This window comes from Felis catus, chromosome B2, assembly GCF_018350175.1.
Source record: "Felis catus isolate Fca126 chromosome B2, F.catus_Fca126_mat1.0, whole genome shotgun sequence".
Taxonomy (NCBI): domain Eukaryota; kingdom Metazoa; phylum Chordata; class Mammalia; order Carnivora; family Felidae; genus Felis; species Felis catus.
The window spans coordinates 41,369,422-41,375,686 of NC_058372.1; positions in this window are offsets into that span (position 1 = coordinate 41,369,422).

Below are 6,265 nucleotides of genomic sequence, written 5' to 3' on the forward strand. Positions count from 1 at the left end.
GAGATTCCCATTAATTTTTGGATAACTGAGGCTTAAAATCTTAAGGCCATCCCTAATTCCTCTCTTTCCCATTCCCCTGTTCTGGCTGCTCACCAGATGTCATTGGGTCTTCCTCCTGTGGTCCCGGGTTCATTCGATCCCACTGCCTCAGGCCTTATTAACACCTTCCTGGCTACACTAGACTCATGACAAGCATTTCCTAAGTGGTCTCTCGGGTCCAGGCCTGCCCCTTTCTCCCGTGCATCCATTCTGCCGGGTGTCTTGAGGATAAATGTTCTCACACCACCCTTGTCATCTCACTCCCTGGCTCAGAGCAGCCCGGGATCACTCTGATTACTCTCCAGGCTGTGCAATGTCAAGGCAAGGGTACCACAAGCTGCTGCAGATCCTAGCTCCAGCATTCGTAGCTGCGTGACCTTCAGGAGACATCCAGCTTTTCTGAGCCCCGAGGTTCTTGCTGGTAAATAGAAAAGCGCTTTACATGCATGAACGCCTTTGAGCCTCACAACAACGCCGTGAGGTAGGTACTGTGCTTAACCCACTTTATAGATGGGGAAACTGAGGCACAGAGAACTTCAGTCATTTGCTTATGTTCATGCAGCTCGTTAAGTGATAGAGCCAAGTTATGAACCCAGACAGGCTGCTTCAGAGATCCTGTTCTTAAGCACTGGCCTATCCTTGGGAGAAGTGACTGGCATGGGCTATGCGGTGCTGAGAGCCCTCTGGCTGATGCGAACCAAACCTTAGCTTTAATTTTTGCTTCACAGTGCAATTTAGGGAGGACTTTGGCAGTGGACTGGGCAGGGAGCCTGATCACTTTAGGGTCCTCCTAAGCCTACCCTAATAGTGGCCTCTGTTTTGGGTAGGTGCCAATAGACATAGGAGGTTCCCTTCTGACTTTCATCCCAGACCTGGACAGTAACTATGCTCTAGAACACCCCATTCTCCCAAACCTGTGGGGTTCTCCACTTTCCTAGCATTTCTTTCCTGAGTACCTGTCAATAAATCCCTCCTCCAGGGCCCCCAGCTACATGGGTTCATCTTTCTTGGCCTCTCTGCTGCTCACTTGAGGGGTGGGTTCCCAAGTTACCCTCTTTTCTCCCTAGCCTCCTTTCCAAACAAGTTTTGGGTACTACCAACACCAAATAGGGGTACAGAGAGAAGAAAATGGGGCGCAAGGGGAGGCGGTCATTCATTCACACGTTCGTTGACCCACTTACAAATATTTCTCCTCGTCCCTCTCAGAGCCTAGCATGATAGTAAGCGCTGTGGCCAGAGGTTAGGAGGGGACCCCAGAAGCTCAATAAGCATGAGTTAAATAAGCGAATGAATTAATATGATTGAAAAGAAGTGCTGGGCCCTGACTTCAAGCAGCTTATAGCCTAGTAGGGCAGGCACACCCACTCACTGTCATACATACACTTCAGATAAAAGGGGTACCAGACACACCTGAGGGCCCTGGACCTCATGGAGACCCAGGGGCATGCAGGCCTGGCTCTAGTCCTCACCAGCTAAGGGCCAAGCACCCACCTGCTTCTTTTGTCCTACTACCATCTCTCCCAGCCAGTCTGACCAACCCAAAAAGCGGAGGCTGCAAGTGGGAGCGGAGCTGGTGCAGGAAGGATGTCAGGCATATCCAGGTAGTCCACTCCCTTGATACTTTCTGCCAGAGCAGGGACCTTTAGGTCCCAAAACCAGTGTCCTCCCCCCTCGTTGTTTCCTGTCCTCCACCCCCACTCCTATCTCACAGCAGGAGTTGGAGCCGGCTGCTCAAGGGCTGAAATCCAAACCAGCCATTGTGTCCCACCTTTGGGCGGTGTGTGACGATGTGTGTGTGTGTGTGTGTGTGTGTGTGTGTGTGTGTTGGCAGGGCCCGCTGTGTGCCTCAGGGGCTGGACTGCTATGTCTCAGGCCCTGGGATGCCATGCTTGGGGTACCAGGAGATACCAGCTCACAAAAAGGGAAGAAGCTGGGAAAGGTAGATACTGACTCTGTGCTCTGGTGTTACTTGAGAAATGGCAGAGGGGAGATACTCTGCCTGCTGGTGAACCCAGTATGCAGTCATGTAGCCAGTGTCCAAAATGTCAAGAGAGGGAACATGTAGGGGTGCCTGGGTGGCTCAGTTTGTTAAGCACCTGACTTCGGCTCAGGTCATGATCTTGTGGTTCGTGACTTTGAGCCCCGCATCGGGCTCTGTACTGTCAGTGCAGAGCCAGCTTCTGATCTTCTATCTCCCTCTCTCTCTCTGTCCCTCCCCCACCTCGCAATGCTCTCTCTCTCTCTCTCTCTCTCTCTCAAAAATAAATAAACATTAAAAAAAATTTTTTTAAATATCAAGAGAGGGAACATGTCTATTTGGAACCACCAGGGTGTGCTGACCATGAGCATAGGCCTGGAGAGGCAAGAGGTTCACCTATATCCAGAACTATGGTGTAAAGTATAATAATACCAATTGTTTACACACACACACACACACACACACACACACACACACACACACACGTAAAGCCCTTGCTACCCTGGAACCACCCGATGCCCATGATGGAGTGAAAGAGGCATCAATAGCCCAGGCAAGACATGCTCCAGCTGTTCCAGCAGCTGCTGAAAGAGGTTTATTTGAGGCTTCTAGAACCTGAGCCTCTTCTCGTAACCTTTCATGTATGAAGAGTTGCTTAATCTATGGGATAGCACATTCATTCAAAGCCAAGTTTTGGGTTCAACAAAGAGACCAGGAGGCTGCAGAACTATCCAGCCCCTATTGGGTCAGAGTGAAGCAGGGCCTGGTGAATGGGTCCCAGTACCATCCAGAAGACCGAGATAAGCTGTTTCTTCTGTATTTTCTGAGCTTCCCCAGGACTCAAAATTGAAGTGTGAGAGGGGAGGCACAGGATTTTATCTCAGGGTACCCAAAGTCTGAAGGGAGAGTCCCAAAGTCTGCCCCAGGGAATCCCTGCCTTAGAGTTGGGAGAGGTAAGACTCCACCAGAAGCCAGAAAACAAGACTTGGTGTCATGTAAAATTTATGGAATATGTATCTTAAGTAGTTTTTTTTTTACCTTGAAATATGTTCCGTTATGGTAAAATATCCATAATATAACATTTACCATTTGAATAGTTTTTAAGTGCACAGTTCAGTGGCATTGGAACTGATTGCCAACATTCAGGCTACTGGGCAACCAGCTTGACTATCCAGCTCCAGAATTTTTTTATCTTTCCAAACTGAAACTCTGTACTCATTAAACACTAACTCCCTATCCCCCCTTCCCCACCACTTGGCAACCACGGTTCTATTTTCTGTCTCTAAGAATTTGACTACTCTAGATGCTACCTCATGTAAGGGGAATCCTACAGTCATTGTCCTTTTCTGATTGGCTTATTGCCCTTAGCATAATGTCCTCCAGATTCATCTATGTTGTAGCATGTGTCAGAATTTGCTTCCTTTTTAAGGCTGGAAAAATATCCCTTGTATGTATAGACCACATTTTCTTTATCCATTTATCCATTGATGGACATTTTGGCTGTGGTAATAATGCTGATCTGAATAGCATTATTACATATATGGGTGTAGAAATATTTCTTTGGATTTCTGCCTTCCATAAGTATTTTCCAAGAGTTAAGTGGCTCTAAGAATATTAAAGGCTGCAAGATCCCACCAAGTTTCAAGGTCTTTAAAATGATATTTCTGGGGCGCCTAGGTGGCTCAGTCGGTTAAGTGTCCGACTTCGGCTCAGGTCATGATCTTGCAGTTTGTGAGTTCAAGCCCCACATCGGGCTTTGTGCTGTCAGCTCAGAGCCTGGAACCTGCTTTGAATTCTGTGTCTCCCTCTCTCTCTGCCCCTCCCCTGCTCATGCTCTGTCTCTCTCTGCCTCAAAAATAAATAAAAACATTAAAAAAAATTAAAAAAATAAAATGATATTTCTTAGGTTCCCATCAAATTCAATACCCTAAGTTAAGAAAAGACAATTACCTATAATAAAAGCTTATCCACCTGGGTGGCAGTGGTAGATTTCTATGAATATAAGAATTAGAAAATATGGATAACTTTTTTAAAGTTTATTTATTTTGAGAGACAGTGTGTGTAGGAAGGGCAGAGAGAGGGGGAGAGAGAATCCCAAGCAGTTTTTGCACTGGCGGCATAGAGCCCGATGCAGGGCTCGAACCCACGAACGGCGAGTTTGTGACCAGTGAGATCATGATGTCAGCTGAAACCAAGAATCAGACATTTAACCAACTGTACCACCCAAGTGCCCCAGGAAATGTGTACAGCTTAAATCTAGGGAAGCACACTAAGTTATCACCTCTTGAAGTTTTGAAATCATTCTCCAAAAAACCACGTAAATAGGGTTCAGCATGTGCAATCAGGGTCATAAATAAGAATATAGATTTCAAAATGTTAGTAGACAACGTCAATTGCAACCAAAAAAGTTGCATATGACCTATAGCCCTTCTAGCTATCATGATGAACAGTTCAGAAGACTCTGGGGCTGAGCCCTGGCCAATTTCAAGTCTTTCCCCAACAGTTTCCTCCAACACCTGGAGCTCAAATTGCTGTTCTTGTCCAAGATGTACTTCTAGTCCAAGGCCCTCTGCACCTACGTAGTCTGTCAGGCCAACCCTGGACTCCACATTGACACATCCCTTGCAGCTGGGAGATTAGGTCTACATAAGTGAAATCAGGAGAAAGAATCATCTTGGATCTAGGTGGATTGTGTGTTAGGAAATATTCGATGATGCTCGTACAGATGGGCCCTGCAGCCCCCCAGTCCTGTGGACACCAAGGCACAACCATATGAAAACTGCCATCAGAACATAGTGAACCTGACTCTTCTGTAAATTGCATCTAGTTCGTAAAACCCTGAAAGCCTAGAAGGGGTCTTTAATCTTCACCCCCTTCCTCGCGGGTCTTTTAAGTGATGGTGAACAATGATGTAATTGTGGCTTAATGAGTATAGAGGCGTACACATGTGCATTTTTATATCCACAGAGTGGGGAGTGATGAGGTAAAACAGTGTCATAGTAAAAAGAACTTCATCTCACATATCCTAGAAGCTTGAAACTGTGGAGGGCTGTGGCTCCCCTTCTTTTCAAAGGTATGTTCACGTTTATTGATCATTTTCCTGTTTACAAAATATAAACTTGGATTACTTTTCAAATTTATATATCGTAAGTTTGTTTACCTGAGAGTTCATGGGCTTCCCTCCCGATGTGGATCCGAACGCAATTTTTGGAAAGGTAGAGCAGGGATCTGAAGGTTGTACCTATTTAGAAAAGAAAACCAGCTTCCTCTGTTCTTCCTTTCAGACAAATTTCTTTTAGGAAATTTTCTTTTAGGAAAATGGTAAAAGTCATATTTCAAAAAAAAAAAAACTGAGTTTGTGCTCTTGCAACGCAATGAATGTCACATTTTGAAAGTACTGTATGGGCAATTTAAGGGAAACCATGTGGAGATGTATAATGATTGGGAGTCTTTATTTTCAGCTCTGCAAGAACCAATATGATTGATTCATTTAGTGTAATCTTATTAAGTTAACAATAATAAAAAGTTGTATGGGACTGACAACCATGGACAGGATGGCAAATAAAGATGACTGACCCTGGGAGTCTCTGCCAAGGTTTTATTTGTGTGTGTTGGTGGAGAACTGAGGGCTTGAGGCCAGCTCCATTAAGGGACAGACCCAGCTCCCACCCGTAGGCCCAGGGAAATGGGATACCTCTCCGTTCTGAATTGTTGATGAGCCGTGGAGGGGAGAAGGACAAGAGAGCAGATGGAATTCCTGGACAATTGTTCCAGCTGTCACCAGAGAGGACAGGCAGGAGGGAGCACTGGATAATTTACAGAGGAACAGATGCTAAGGCTTCTCCGGAACCATCTGGCCAAGAGGGGCCTGGGCTTGGGGTGGATGTTGTCTTTAGATCTGAGTAAACTTCAGCCTCCAGCCTGCCCCATTCCTTCTACCTGAACTGTGGCTTTCCCAAGAGGGCTCTGCTCCCAGAGTACACACCTCCAGAGTTCCATCTGGCTCTCATCCCCCTCCCTCCTTTGCTGAGCCTGGCTTTTGTCTTTCCTACCATTCCTGATAGGGCCAAGTCTGGCCCTGGAGGCCTGTAACTTCCAACGATGCATTTCCCCATTTTGTAGTATTTTCAGCCCCTCCTCCCCACCAAGATATCCCCAAATCCCTCTATCATTCATCTCCATACCATTCATTCATTCAGTAAATGTTTATTAAGCACCTACTCTGCTTTGCATTGTCTCAGACACTGA